Here is a 15,375-nt window from a genome sequence, read left to right as displayed (position 1 = left end):
GAAATACGCGCGATTTTCGAACCCTTTTTTTATCCTCCGTCATGCACATAGGTTTGATCCGTTGGTTGCTGTTTCAAACGTAATTGTGACATGTGAATTTTTGACTGAAAACAGAGATGTTGACAGAGGCTCAGAAATTCAAGCTAAATCCTCGATGAAGGCATCAAATCAAAGGAGTATCAACTCATCAATTTCTAAATCGACGTTCGATTTTGAAAACTTATCAAATCCTATGAACCTGTACATACTGATGCAAAGTGTAGTACAGAAGCTTCCATCGACCGATCTAAATCGACTTCAAATTGATATATTTCTTTTACATTTAAAAAACCTGACCGCATTCGTTCCTATGAGGGGTTTTCAGATTTTTCAAATGCACACTTAAAAGAAACTCGTCAATACGTCAATTTTGATCGTGTTCGTGTGTGAATATTGGAATGTTTATGGAGGATGCCGTAGATGAAGCGTTAGAAGTTGCATTCGAAAATTCGGACGGAACGTTTTCGAAGCAGGGAGTTCTGTCTGAGACATTACTGCATAGGTGACGTAGGATTACGGTACAATATTTGTGCCTAGTTGCAAACTAGGCGACACATTTGTGGAATTTTGATTTTGAATATCTTTCAACAAGATACGCTGCAGACGCAGACGTGTTAGGAAACCCCGATTGGTCCTGGAATGTGATTCACGATTGACAGTAAACTTGCTCTTGTCAGTGAACAGGTTTACCGGATTTTTTTCGCTTGAGGAAGTTAAAAATTTTCCTACTTCGCTCGACTCGTAGCTCCCGGATGCGGTTGATAATCAAATAACTTTTTTTCCGTGCCCTCGACTTCGCAATTTTCCTTAACGATCGTCCGTGCCGTAAAATCGCTGATCCGTGTTCCTCCGGTGCTCTCCGCATTGAACGCACTGGATTCGCTCGAATCTTACTTTTGGTGACAACGATAACCCTCGGAATCCAAGCTGACCTCGGACGATCTATGGCCAACTTCGCGGATAGTTATCCATTCTTTTCTCGGTCGAAAACCCTTTTCACAGGTTCACCGGCGATTGAAATGTCTTTTTGAAACATTTTTGCATGGGACAAATCACGAATACGCTGCCACTTCGTCATGGTGTAACTGTAAAACTAAGGAAATCGGCTTCTTTTAATCACAGCCTATTGTGATATGAAAGCATTGTATGTACAGGTGGAACAGGGACCTTATTTATACGATGGTATCATATTATCACGCATACGGTACTGTAAGACTGTAGATGCTCCCGTGACCGAATGGGTAGCGTCACATATCGGGGGTTTGGGTTCGATTCCCGTTCTGGGCGGGGGATTTCCGTCAAAGAAAGTTCTTCCGACCTGCACGCGTACACGCGTATTCTAGAGCTAGCCGCTCATAAAAACAACGGGGATCACAGGAGTTGTTATGAGGAAAGTTGAGAGAACGGCAGCGTAATTTCATCAGATTGCATGACGCTGTGCATCGTTTCATCGTACAAAACCGCACCACAATGTGCGGTATTTTCATTCACAACACGCTACCGGACCTTCAAAATGATGGGACTTCGTATCAAACAAAACCACGCTGTGTGACATCAGCGCTAAGGAAGACTATTGACTGCTCAGATGGAGTCAGGCTGTGTAATAGAAATCGCGAATGATTTCTTTCATACCCTATAAGTTGCAAATTTATATTGCAATATTTCGCCATTTCCACAAAGCGACAGTAGAACGAGCACTGCATTTGCATTCCCAGCGAACGATTCACGCGGTGATATATAAAAGTTTTGCATCGCCGCTGCATTTGTAGTTCGTTGTTGACTACACCTGTAGATCTGATCAGAAATCCAATGTATGGGAATATGTGAAAGCATTTGATTTTTGAGCAATTTACACCATTTATGTACTAGAGAATCGGATTGTATATCATGTACTAGTCTTGGCATATCATTTCAAACTAATCTTGGAAATTTTCCGATATAATGGATATGCAAATCATCTAAATCCGCTCGCAGCGGAAACGTAAGATGTTTGCATACGTCATACGTCAAAAAATTATGATTAACCAAGACATCTATAGTTGCCACCGACCAAGAAAACAATGTTTACGTGACAAATAAGACAATGAATCCGGAATCATGCATAACAGAATGTCTCAAAATCGAATTTCACCCTTGATCAAGTCTCGTGATGATTCGTATTGACTAAATCTAACTACACTCGACAAAAAAACAGAGTACGAAATCGAAATTTTAGGGTGAATTTTGAAACACTACAACTTCGTGATTAACTAACGCATGAAGATGGAATGTGCATCATTTTGGAAGTTTCATTTTTCTTATTATGAAAAATTATATCACATATCAAGATGTAGTTGATAAAAAAATCGGGAAGAAATAAAATATGGATTCTTTCTGTTTTTTCCAAAGATTTTGTGGACTAATACAATTTTTCACAGCTAAGCAATCGCAAATCCAATTAACCACATCAAGCAGATTTCATTTGATCGCTATAACGTCAAGGTCTTAATGGACAATTCAATATTTTGTATGAATGAAAATTATTTCTTCGTATTTGAGAGTGAATAATTTAATGAATAATCTGTAAATCGCACCGTAAATCTGAAGGCAGTCTTGAAAACTCTAACAAATACTGTCCAAATGAAATTTCTTGCTTTGATTAAAAGCCTTTTTTCAATTTTTTTTATGTCAGTTTTTCTAATGTTTCAAAAAATTTGAAAATTTTGTAATTTTCTGTAGTGGCACCCAAGTGATCGTTTAATATTGATGCATCCAGGAGTTTTCTCGACCCGATCGAGTTTGGAGTAAATTAGAGGAGCACTTCGTTGCAACATGTACCGGAAGTACAAAAAGTTGAGAACGATTCGTAGCTTTCGTTTTCATGCGTTTGTGGATCGGTGTCACCACATTCTTATCTGTACCAGAACGGGTAAAAATCTTTTTCATCTCTACTTTTTCTTCAAACAATCTGTTCTAAAAATCTGTACCATCAAAAACTATTCATTGTAGGGGAAAATATCTTTTATTAGCATGAAAAAATACTAATTAATTTACTACAAGTTTTTATATCTACTTGCTAACTTTACATCTACATTGATTTTCTACAAATGCCACATTTAATGTAAATGTACATGACGTTTGTTTGATGATACCTATACATGGTCTTTCTAAATTTAGATTGCATACCATCATTCAATAAATTTTTCTGAGCTGCCGCCTCGATGTTTAATCAAATCTATTGATCTTAAAATTGCGTTCATCGTGTCGTTGCTGAACCGATTTAGAGACTTTTTTTTCAGTTATATACAGGAAAACAACCGCTTGACGGTTGCCGAGGAGTGAGGCATAGTTAGAATTTTATATTCAATGCACCGAAGCGCAAAAAATGCGAGCAAACCGTCTATTATTTTCAGGCATACCATTTTTGTACACCAATCCTACACATGTTTTTCGAAACTTTGATTACCTTTCGGAACAATTTTACTTTTAGGGTATGGAATGGGTCCTCCGGATCTTGTAAATTCTCATCGAAGAACCCTGAAACGCTTCTAATACAACGCTGGAAGAGAGAGAGCAGAACAACAACAGAAGCATGCATAAGGCTGATGTCACATTAGGCAGATTCGCCGCCGCGGATTCCGCGAGTAAAACCGCAGCGGAGGAGTGTATTGTGAATTAGCCATGTCACACAGAGCGGGGCGGTTTTGGAAGCGAATTCATATCGAGAAAAAAAACCGTCGCAATATCCGCGGCGGCGAATCCGCCTAATGTGACATCAGCCTAAAGCACAAATCTGTTCTCCCCATCAAGCTCCACAAATACGTGTGGCAACACTGTTGTGGATATGAGGATTGCAAGGAGCCACGATACACTCACATATGCATACGCATTCCCACATATATACACACACACACTTCTTAACCATATACTCATGAAAACGAAAGTTATGAACCTGTGTTTGACACTTTTTTGAAATCGAAATTTCAAAGAAAAGTTTGTCGAAGCACGAAATTAAACTTGTACGGAATTTATTAGAATTTTCAAAACTGCCTCTAGATTTGCGGTGCGATCATTACTCATTCAACTATTCATCCTCAAATACGAAGGGATATTTTTTCGTTCAAACAAAAATATATCTGTATTGAAAGGGCCTACAGAAATGTAATAAGGATCAAATGTTAATTAATAAGGTTAATTGGATTTGTAATTGACTTAGCTTGCAAAAAAATGTGTTAGTCGACAAAATATTTGAAAAAAACAGAAAGAAATCGATTTTTTTTATTTCTTCTCAATATTTTTTCCTTAATCTCTACACACACTTAGATAAAAATATGTTCGTAAAGTATTTCAAAATTTGAAAATTGAGGCTCTAAAGTTATGCTCATAATCTTACCGTTTTTACTTCGTCAAACTACACACTAATGCTCTAACGGACAGATCATAAATCTAAATAGTGTTTCAAAAGCTCCTTGAAAATACTTTGTTAGTATTATTTTGTCTCTTGTTCGCAAGGGGGGGGCGAGTGGTTCGCGGATTCCCAATAACCAAAATACGGAGCAATCAATCAATGTAGATGGTCGTTTTCATTCGATTTCTAGATTTCTTTGAGAGTCTGCAAGAAATTCATCGTTACCTACAACAATACGGATGTATCCGTAATATTAAAACGTTTAACCCCGTGTCGGTCTCTGCGGACTGACGTTGAGCTTTTCATTAGAGAAACGTTGATCACTGAGACAAACCGTTACCAAATATAGAAATAAAAAAAACCATGGTTTGTTTTCGGTTATTTTACGATATGTGACTACTTTTTTAGTCGAATCTCTGACTATTTTCTTTCTATACAATAAATATTTTTGGGAGCGGGGACCGACATTGATGTTGTGCAAATGCTCTTGATACGAACTGAACGGAAAGCAAAGCAAGAACAATCCGGGGTTCAACGTGTTTAATGAGCACGTGTTTAATTTGGAACAAAAATTGAACATTCCACATAGGACATCTGATTTGAAATCACTACAATGTCAAAATGTTCATAATAAATTATCTCTTTAATGAGGGTCTTAGAATAAAAGGGGTGTAAGTGATTTGATCGATTTCTCTACATCGACTCTCTCTTAGATGGCCCACCTCATACCCATACACATCTTTTGAAGTGTGGAAGGTTTACGAGCAGATATCTTTCGATAATTTTTTTTTTCAATTCGGAGAGATTCCTTTTTATCTTGCTTCACTTCCGTGTATTCCATCTTTGTCTCTCAATCCAATACTCGTTGTGATACAAACACTTTACATATATTTTTGAATGCCCTTAAATTATTCGCCCGTTTTGTGGCTTCTGGAAGCTGGTTAAATAAATGATAACCCTAGTAAAATAGGGAATTTTGTGTGCACGTCTTTTTAAAATTCTGCAATCTAAGAAAGATCTCCTGCTTGTCTTCGTAACGATGTACATCTCTTCCATACACTACCGTGCTTCTCAAGTATTGTGGAGCCATTCCTATCGTCAAACGGTATACAAAAACTAATGCGTTAAACTCGATTCGTTGTCGAATAGACATCCATTGCAGACAGTTAAACATTTTTATCCTTGGTGTCAGCCAATCACAACATAAAATTAAACGCATCACCTTATTCTGGAGGATCTGCATCCTTCTCCTTTGTTGTTTCGTCGCGAGGAACAGAATGGAAGCACAATAATCAAAGTGAGGAGCGATTATTGATTTGTAGACCATAATTTTCACATCTGTTGTCTGGAAACGATTGACTCTGCACAGTACACCAAACTTTTGGGTGGCCTTACGTATTGTATAGTTAATGTGCTCGTTAAAATTCAATTTTCCGTCCAACATAACTCCGAGATACTTCATTGACTCTACTCTCTGAATTTCCTCACCGTCAATTTGAATTGTTCTATCTATATTAGTACTCAACCGTGTAGTAACAACCATGAATTTTGTCTTGGTAACGTTCAGCTTAAGCCTCCTCCATTTTAACCACTCCGAAAACATGTTCAGCTCATGATTCATTTTATTGAAGCACTCGTCGAAACTGTCTGCAACGACGAACAGTACTGTATCGTCGGCAAAGAGCTTGATTTCAGCTTCTTGCAGGATCAATTTCACATCGTTTATATACAATATAAACAACAATGGTCCAAGCACACTACCTTGTGGAACACCTAAGTTTACTTCTGCTGTTGGTGATATGCAACCGTTGTATTTTGTCACTTGTACACGATTTTCTAGATAGCTATGAAACCAATCCAGCACGGTCCCACGGATACCGATGCGCCTCAGCACTCTTTTCAGCTTCTCCCGATCAATTGTTTCGAAGGCTCGTTTAAGATCTACAAAAACAGCAAGAATTATTTTTCCTTGCTCTATGTACTGCTTCCACTTTAAGAGTAATAAGTTCAAGGCTGATTCACAAGAGTGATGTTTCCTAAAATCGGATTGCTCTTCCAACAGAATTCCGGTACGTTCCACGTTACGTTTCTCTTTTGGTCATAACTTAGCTGCAAATCCATTCCCAACTGTATTTGACAATGTGGAAGATAGATCAGAACTTCAACCATCGGATTACAAAGCAAACTGAAATTGGAACGTTTTTGCAGTTGAGTTCTTAACTAAAGAAAAAGTTGATGAAGAGAAATCGCTCAAGTCACTTACACCCCTTGCATTCTAAGCCCCTCAAATGAAAAAAAATGAGCTAAATGATTACAATACTAAAAAAATTGAAATGAAAGCTTTAATTTCTTCAACATTTCAAAGGCTAATTTTTTATTTCAGTCGGAACAAACTAAAGTCGTTTCATTCGGAGGGTGATAAATCATACGGTGCGTCAATTCTCCGCGAAATAATTTGACCACAAACATGAATTTATCTTAATTTAATGCTAATGTGGTAAAATACGAACTGATCTGAATAAAAAAAACACATCCATTTTACGCTGCAGAAGGAGACCGGGAATTCAGGAAGATAAGTTCTATTCATACCTTGTTATTTGACAGTGCAGATCAACAATCCGGTTAAGTTCGCTGTGAGTTACTTCCAATAGATCGATGCTACAGTTAATCACTGCGCTCTGTGTTTGACACATCCATATTGTGACAGTTTCGCGGATCAAAAAAGTCCACAGTCGCATAGCATATCATTTTTAATCCGAGCCCCTACATAATTCCACACGCTTTCAATCTCATCAGCATAATTCGAGCGCCAATGCCAATGAATCGGATCGGATCGGGACTACTCTTTCTCGTCGTTTTCGGGGCTACCCCCTGCTCGACATAATTTCCCACCGTTAGATGTGGACTCTCACTTCCCGTCCTGCTCTCACTCGCTCGGTCGATCACTCGGTAGATCGGCGCGCACACACAATCGTATGTTTTCGAGCATGTCACGCCGCACCAGAGCATAATAATATGGAACACCCAATAGAGCCGTCAGCAACCAGAAATTCATATGCTCGTCTTGGGCAGAGTGTCATACTACTCCCGGCAGTTGCGTTGGCTGGGCCGGTGTGGCATAGAGCACCCAGAAAAGCCAGAAGAAAAGCGACTGTTGCTGCCGCCGCGTGTATTTTTCCATCGGCCAGGACCACAGGGAAAACCAAACGGTGAAAACAGTGCGTTTGACAGAGAGGCAGAGAGAGAGGGCGAACCAAGCGAAAGAGCGAGCAAACAGAAACATGCGGACCGAAGCGCACACACCGCCTAATCCCATCTCTGCTACTGATTTCGCGTTCAGTTTGCGCTAGAAACTTCACCCGTTATGATTGATTAGAGAAACACGCGTCGCGATAGACGTGCAAATTATATTCAATTTTGCATCGAACCACCTCGATCGCGAGTCAGTGTCAGGGGACACAGCCCGGGACAGTACTTCTTGTGTGGTTGTGTGCGCGTAACAGGTGCGCTTCGCTTCGGAAGGATCACGGTTTTTGTGCGCGAAGGAACAAGTGCCGCGCGCGCGGATACAGGGGAAGCAAACGCAGAAATTGTGCAAAACGAGAAAAAAATCCGCCGCACCGCATCAGTAAACACAAGAAGCCAGGGCATGAAGTGATTGCTGATAATTCGAAAATAATTATGCCGTTTGAAAGTGATTATCGAATTTGAGTCGATGAAGATTTGGCGGAAAATTGCTGGAATGTTGAGTGTTGAGCAATGAGACGCGGTGCGTGTGTGGCCGTGTAAAACTGTATATATTCATCCAGTGTGTCTATCGTAGAACGTAAATTTGGTTGGTGTTGTTTTCGAGAACGATTTTTTGTTGTTATGAAGAAACGAAACTTTGGCTTCGATGGCGGTGAAATGGATACGAAATGATCATCGAGAATTAGAGTGACTGGCTGGCTGGCCGGCCACTGGAATGTGGTTCGCGACTTTCGTTCACCTGTTGTTCCGAACCGCGCTGGTGGAAGTGTTGCTTGGTTAATTCTGTTATTTGAAAATTGCGAATAATGCGGTGAAAATTTTTGCATGCTACAAATTCGCCTTGAATAATCATAGAAGGTTCCCTATCAAAACGATGAGATTTGAAATTTTCATTCATAGCAGTAATTTTCGCAGATTGATTCTATATTGGATGGTATATTTGAAGTCATTTCACCGTCCGATAGGATCATATCAATTTTCGATATCTCGATCCAACAAATAAGGTGGAATAGCAACAAAAATGACTTAAGCTAGAGTCTCGTAGATGATGGTATGATTGTGTAAAATCGAAAGTTTTTCGTTTTTGGTTTTGGGTCTTATGGACATTTTTGTTTGATTTCTGTACTGAAAAAAAATTTCGCATCACATAGTGTTGTGTTCAAAATAATAGCGGTGGTGATTTGAAAACTGAAATATGTTAATAATTTGAAATTAGCGTCTTGATCCAGTTTCCAGTTTTCTTCATAGTGTATTTTTGAAGAGCGTTCCAGCATAACAAAACTGTGGTATTTGTTTCAAGTTTTATTTTATTATTTATCAAAACTATCAGTTATTTCAAAAAGGCAGTGTTCAAAAAAATTGCAGTATTTTTGTTAACACTAGAAAAATAGGAATAAAATGAAGGAAGTTGTCGGAATTGGTTTTATATTCTAATCATCTAGTTCAATACTTTGTAGTATAACCTTTATTCTTAATAACAGCAGCACATCGTTTTGGCATAGAGTCCACAAGTGCTTGGCAGCGAGAAACAGGTATCGCAACCCAGGAATCACGAACTACAGACCACAATTGATCCACATTTTTCGGTTTAGCTTCAGAAACAGCGTATTCTCAATCGGGTTTAAGTCCGGAGACTGCGCTGGCTACTCCATGAGCTCAATTTTCCTCTCCTTAAACCATGTATTAGCGCGTTTGCTCGTGTGTTTCGGATCGTTGTCCTGTCGCACGACCCATTTTAGTGGCATGGGTGGACGTCTCACATACTGACGACGGCCTTTCGATCCAAAGAGAACTATTTTGGACTCATCCGTCCACAAAATATCACGCCATTTTGCTTCGGGCCAATCAATGTGCATTTTAGCAAACTTGAGGCGACTCGTAACATTACGTTTTGTCAACAATGGTTCCTTTCGAGGGCTATGTGCATACAATTTGACTTCCGCCAATCGTCGTCTGACTGTAACAGCGCTCACAGTTAAGTTCAGTTCATCTTTGATTTATTAGAAGGAAAAGATGGATGAGTCCGTGACAGTCTAACTATCTTTCAATCAATTCTTTCAGAAGTGCAACGTTTTCGGCCACAAGTTTCAGACTTATCTTTATATTTCAAAACATTGCTTATCATTTTGGCAGAACAACCAACTAGTTCCTGTCTGTAGGTTTATCCTTGATTTATTAAAGTTTTGATTAAATTGCGCCGCTCCTCAGAACAATGTTAACCGCGACCCATTTTCTGCAATACAAACAAAAAATACATGTTATCTTGTGCACAATTTACAATTATATAAACACTTACCGATCCTCGAAACGACAAAACTTGACGGAATCTTCGAACAAAAACATGCTTTCATTAAAATCGTACTTCACTGCTATTATTTTGAACCGCGCGAAAAGGACGCAACCAGAAGTTTCGAATACGATATATACTGAACTAAATATTCTGGTTATAAACAATATGAGTTTTAAACGAGAAATACTACCTTCGTATATTCATATGATTAGTTAACAACATCTAGGGTATGTATGCGAGAAATGATAAAATATATGAAAAGGCATTAGGTGCTGCTATCATTTTGAACACGACTGTATATAATATTCTTCACAAAATGTGCAGAATTTATCCAACCGTTTTTAATATAACCATATCATTCAACCTAAAGTTCATTTCGGTTTTCCATTAATATACATTTTGAGAGAAATAAAAATTTCATTACTGATGCTATGATGTAAAAGATGTGAGTTGAGTGATCCGGTTAGTGTTCTGATTTTTTAAATAATTCGATCATCAATCGAATTTCGTTCATCAAGGGTAATATTGTTCAGCTGTTTGTTACTCAGTACGATTGATCGCCTAAATGTGTTCAAACAATCAATTATTCCTCAGATTTTTCAGATATTTTTAATGTTTCAAACGATAAAGAAGCATTTGTTCGATGTAGCCATACTTTTGAAAAAAAAACTTATGATACATCGAACTGATTACAATCCAACAAGTGTGAGGACGCTGAAAAAAAGCGATTTTACGTTGGATTATTATTGTAAATACTTTCATCAGCGATCTCGAAATTTTTGAATAAAAACAATCACAGCAATTTCATAGATTTAATGGATTTCAATTTTATAAACGTTCGGTTATGTCTGCATTTCACTACACAATATGGAGCCTGTTTTGGTTAGAATTTGGTCGCATAAAGTGGGATGTCATTTTGTAGGATACGCAGCAATACAATAGCAATACAATATTGCTATCTTGTTCCACTACTTTTCCATTTATGGTTTTACCAAATTTCTTCACTTTGCCTTTGTTGATTGCCCAATGTCTCACTTGACGACATCCCGGTTGTAATGGAAGATTGCCAAGACATGCCAGAACTTCATCAGACCTTTGTGTGATCAAATGAGTAGCAAAATCCTGTTCTAAAAGCACTCCTCTTTGTGAACTTTGCCATTTATTGTTACCCAAGTGATGAAAACCTTTGTCGTCTCTCCACAACTACAGATCTCTGCATTGGTATTTTTCCCTTTAAGTTCATTGAAAAACCTACTAAATGGCATCCTTCCCTTTTTTGTACGTTATTTCTATGCTGAGCAATGTCCTACTTTATACGACCAAATTATAACTAAAACAGCCTTTAATCTCAGGTTATTATTGTTAACTATTGGGCAAACTGGATGAGAAAACCGCTTGGTTTACAGAAAAAATAAATTAATTAATGAGATAGGGAAACACTAGAACAAGTGTATTGTAGTTCAGATAGATTGCATTAAAAATAACAACAACAAAATGTACAAAAAAATACTTGGGCCGAAACAAAGAACCAATTTCACTGCACATGAGGTACTTTTCAGCAGACATTTCCACGATCTCGTTATAAAGTGGTCGAAGAGCGTCGCAGAATTCCTTCAATTTCTTCATTTGAGTGGTTTTTTCCGGAGCAATGAGCGAAGTTCTGGAACAAGAACAAGTTCGTTACAAAAAAAAATCCATCATGAATATGAACAAATTTCACTGCGGACATTCAACGCGAGTCCTAGACATTGACCTCTTTTTAATCGTTCTTCAAATGCAGTTTTCTTAACTTCTAGTCGCTGTTTCTCCGATTTTGATTAATGAAACCGACCTGAAGTCGACGTTTGTCAGCGTCAAATTGGTGTTCAATGCATTTGATTCTTCAGCCCGTTTGAATACAATCGATAACTGTCATCCATAATATTAGCCTCAAACCATGGTTCAAAAGTTTCTACCTGAAACGGGACTTTATTCGCAATATCTGCTGTTTGCAACTAAGATTATCACGACATCAATCATGTTATTTGGTCGTGCAAGATAAACCTTATCACCAAATAAAATTTAGGAAACTCCAATGGGGCCCGAGAAGAGCAACCCGATGTGTCAGATGATAATTTTTCTGCTCTAAATTAAGGTTTTTCTTAACTTGTTTGTTGGCAAAAGGTTCAGTTGAACTTTCTTTTGTATAACGATGATCATTTTAATTGGTACTAGATAGGACTCGATCTTATTTTTTTTTTTGAATTTTGGATGTACTTTCAAAATTGTAGCGAAAGCTTTTTGATGTTCTAAATTTCGAAGCAAATTTCCAAAACAAAGAAAGACCACACTTTTACACTGTACACTTTTTATGTGTACGATCTAGACTCGTTCGACTCGTTTAACTCATTCTCATTTTCAAACTCGTATACTTGTATTAGTCAGAGTTCAAACTCTGGTAATTAATATGGAAACAATCGATGCGCTGTTCACAATCTGTTGATCACCTGAGTTCCTGGGTTCGGTTAATACTACTGTGGGAATCTAATGATTCAAATTAGCTGATATCATCCGTCAATTCGAGTTGGTATTGGCAAATGTGAGTGCTGAATCATGTATTCGTGGTTATTGGAAAACACACGGAGTGAATAAGAGCAACATTCAGGTTCTTCACTTTCAACACAACAAGAATTTTTATTTTTATTTTTTGCAATGCTTTCAATGGAATGATGGATCAACAAATTGATTGCATTTAGTATAGTTTCACGACGATGTTTGGTTAAAATTAATACTTTTTTTTATTTCAAAATAATTTTATAAATAAACTCATAAACAAATTAAATACATTTCATAAATATTTTTTTTCGGAGCAAATTCACCTACAGATTGCGTTCCCAAACTGAACCCCAATTTCAATCACTTTGTAGCATCAAGATCTCTTCATAGTCAGGCAAATCAAAATACTGTGTACGTGAAACTTAACAAAAAAAAACGGCAAACTGGGTAAATTAGGGGTAATATTTCATCCAAATACTACCTGGCGCGCATTCATAAGCTATTCGTTCAAGCTTCGACATGACAATGACTCATTCAAAGATCATTTCGACGGAATTGCCAAATTTAAACTAGACTAAAACTTTGAAAACTAGTGACAGTGACATTTTTATTAACATTCTTGTAGACAGTTACCGATGAGAGACAGAACTAGTTGGTTTTGTCAATTAAGATATAGTCGAAACTTATACAAAAAACCAGAAAGGTGGTGTCCTACCGCATAGTTAATGTAGGACTAGGAAATTCTTGCCCGCCAGAGCGAACATCATAGAAATTTAAGAATTAAGTACTCTTTAGTACAAATATTTGGTAGCCCTGACAAGGGTCAATGACTTGATTGCACCGTTAACGATAACGCCGTCTTACCTGTTTTTGTAGTCCGTGTTAGGGAAACACATCCAGGATGCACAAATGCATGCAGATACAAGAGTAACCGCAGCTTCCATCTGTTATCAATTACGATTTTGTAAGGCTGTTTCCTTTAGTAGTCCATGTTACGTAACGCTCTCATTTTCGAAACTTTATTTTTATTAGTGTTTGCATTAGTGTGTTAGTGTGTTAGTTATTTTATTATTATTATTATTTTTATTTTTATTTTTTATTTAGTATTGTTGTTTAGTATTGTATTATTATATAAATATTATCTTTGTTAGTTATCGAAATAATTTAAGCCCTTTTTTGTATTTTTTTGGTTGTGTAAAACTCAGCCTTTTTTGTTGAATGTGTCAATTTTTGTAAATACGTAACTTATGAACCACTAGACCAATTATCAATGTCATACCAGCAAATAAAAGTTAATTTAGTAAACTATTGATGAGAGCTACACTACACTTTGAATATCTACTGGAAGCTGATAATCTGTTTCGTCTGATATTATGCCTAATATATCTATTTCTAAACATTTGAAACATTTCAGCCACTTGGACGACTTTCGACATAGGCGTCGTGCACGAATTACGTATTGAACTATTGAACTAATATTAAAAATAATAATATTACAAGCTGTGAACCTGAACCCATTTTTGGAACTGATTATTCTATCATTCAAGACACTTACATGTTGTCAAATTACCTTGAACTTATGGGAACATAAATTTCAATATTCATTACTTTGACCCATTGTCATCCCTTCTAAGGGATGAAATTGGGTCAATTTTCATTTAATCACAGTTCAGGGAAAAATTAATGCTATTCAACTTTCAGATTAAACGCTCACACAAAAAAATCGAATAGCTCCTTATAAAAAAAAATTTCGCTCTGTCGATGGTAACACTGCATTTCCCACTTCGGAACGATAATATTCGGCTACTTGTTCAGTCTGATCGGATGGTTTTTAGAGTCAAGATGTACAATTTACAAGAACGTATATTTTTAGTGAAATCGTATTACTCGAACAACCGAAGCCATAATGAAACTATGTCCTTTTATGGTAAGAATTTCAACATTTCCCGTCGTGGATTACTTGAATTAATTTGTATCAACTGTTCCGCTACACGGTTCATCTGATCAATGGAACGAAGGAAATACTCTTACACGGTAAAAGTCTTCTTAGAAAATTCCTTCAAATGCTTTTTATTCACTGGTATGTCTTCAGAATATAATCGGTTTAGGTCAAAAGCTACGTATTTCTAAAATGGGTAAATTTACAGAAAAATGAAAAAAAAACAATATATCTCGAAAATAAAAAGTATAAGCTTTATGTTTAGTTATATGCTATGTATACAAAAAAAACCAGCGTTGGCAGACAACATTTTATCTTCGGCAGAAAAAAAATGCATTTTCGTGTGCTGAAAGGTGAAATGAACAGATAAAAGCACCTTTTTCAAAAGCTTCAAAATGTTTGTATATATGGGAGCAGACATATCTTTCTCTCAGATTGATCGTCAGCTTGGGATTGAACCCAAAGAAAATCCAAACGATGTCAAGGGGGATCGAACCAAGGCCCGCTGGAATGCAAGGCTGTTTCACACAATCACGCTATCCACATAACCACTGGTGCTGTTGCATAATACGTAAAGTTAGAAAGTACTTTCTAAGAGTAAAAAGGAGAGCATAAACATGAATCTATATATGTTTCGGTTTGGGCCGTGTATGCGGCAAAGTATGCGGAGAGCTGTAATGCGTGCCCCCAAAATGAAATATACAAACAACTAAGGTCTCTTGGATCTCGACACCTCAAAAACCACAAAAAACTTTTTTTTTATGTTTTGTCTATTGGAGACAACTGATGAATTGTCGATTGATCAGAAAGGCACACCCCAAGGGCGAAGTAATATATATTTATCCTTTTTTCATAGAATTTATAATGTTTCAAGTGTCCAAAATCGATTACGAGTTTCATGGAACCTAATTAAAGCCATATTAATACGACTCACGA

General features: G+C 37.2%; 1 protein-coding gene across 7 annotated transcripts in view; it reads left to right on the top strand.

Annotated features, from left to right (window-relative positions):
* Nucleotides 1-15,375, top strand: part of LOC129764735 (transcription factor AP-2-epsilon) — a 431,999-nt gene that overhangs the window by 372,920 nt on the left and 43,704 nt on the right. For 2 of the 7 annotated variants that reach the window (XM_055764165.1, XM_055764164.1), the window contains exon 1: nt 7,544-8,261. The exons of the other annotated variants lie outside the window; for them this stretch is intronic. The gene's annotated coding sequence lies outside the window, so the exon portion shown is untranslated. Of the gene's footprint in view, nt 1-7,543; nt 8,262-15,375 lie in introns of those variants that run through there. 7 annotated transcript variants of the gene reach the window in all.

This window comes from Toxorhynchites rutilus, chromosome 2, assembly GCF_029784135.1.
Source record: "Toxorhynchites rutilus septentrionalis strain SRP chromosome 2, ASM2978413v1, whole genome shotgun sequence".
Classification (NCBI taxonomy): Eukaryota; Metazoa; Arthropoda; class Insecta; order Diptera; family Culicidae; genus Toxorhynchites; species Toxorhynchites rutilus.
The sequence above is the reverse complement of the archived record's forward strand: the minus strand, read 5'-3'. Positions and strand labels throughout refer to the sequence as shown.